The sequence below is a fragment of the Cryptomeria japonica genome, chromosome 1, assembly GCF_030272615.1.
Source record: "Cryptomeria japonica chromosome 1, Sugi_1.0, whole genome shotgun sequence".
Taxonomy (NCBI): Eukaryota; Viridiplantae; Streptophyta; class Pinopsida; order Cupressales; family Cupressaceae; genus Cryptomeria; species Cryptomeria japonica.
In genome coordinates this window covers 431,279,464-431,280,576 of record NC_081405.1, presented here as the reverse complement: position 1 = coordinate 431,280,576, position 1,113 = coordinate 431,279,464, and positions in this window count along the sequence as shown.

Here is a 1,113-nt window from a genome sequence, read left to right as displayed (position 1 = left end):
TCAAAATAGACAAAGAAATGATATGGAACCTCCCTGTAGCATTCAAATAAGCGGAGTCAAGGTATGTGAGGCGATTCCACCTTGATGTGAAGGCTCTTATCATAGACACCTAGCTAATTTAGATGTTTCCAGATCATTGGGATCATTTCTACAAGCAGAAAACAAAGAAGATATTATGCCCCCAATCCTTGCTCCTCTTAGTCAAGATAGACTTCCTTGAGTTACTCAGAGGGATAATAATCGAAAACCAATATAAAAAGATAGCACACAAAGAAAATTTTCATTCATAGCTCAAACTTCTTAGTGATTGTTTTCCGTTATGTTGTTTTGCTTGTTAACTCAGTGATAAAACTCTTCAGTAGTCAGGAGACAGGTGACAGACTTGGAGTGGACGACCAGGTTTCACTGACGTATGGTTGACTTGGTTGACACTGCTTAGGACATGTAATGTGCTCTGTTGATTACCTAAGACTAGGACATTGATCGGTTTCAAGCCATGAGGGTTCCAACGAACCAGAATGTCACAAAAGTGACTGAAATATGTACAAGCGAAAGCAAATATGCAGGAAAGCAGGAATGCCAATGTTGCATTGATAGATGGAGCGCTTGAGTACAAGAGGCACCTGTTTACTAGGTTTTCACCTACTTGGTAGAGATTCATTTTTTTAAATTTTATTTTACCAAGGTGCCTGTTTACTAGGTTTTCACTAGGGCATTTTCTCTTCTTTTTTTTTTTCTTCTTTTCTCTTTTTTTTTTCTTTTTTTTGGAATTTCTTCAAGACATTTTTTGATTTTTATGATTTTTTCAGGACATTTTCCGATTTTTATGATTTATTCCAGGACATTTTCCAATTTTTATGATTTCTTCAGGATATTTTCTGATTTTTATGATTTGTTTAGGACATTTTTCGATGTAAAAAGCTGTTGGAGCAGAGAATATCTAGGTGAAGAATTTTTGTAGATGGATGGTGTTAATCGGTTTGCAGAGTTGTTCTCCTTCCGATGTTGAAAGTTGATAAGCACCAGAGCCGAAAGCTGTAGTAATGATATAGGGACCCATCCAGTTGGGTTCCAACTTCTCTTTGTTATCTCGAAACTGTTGATTTTTAGGAT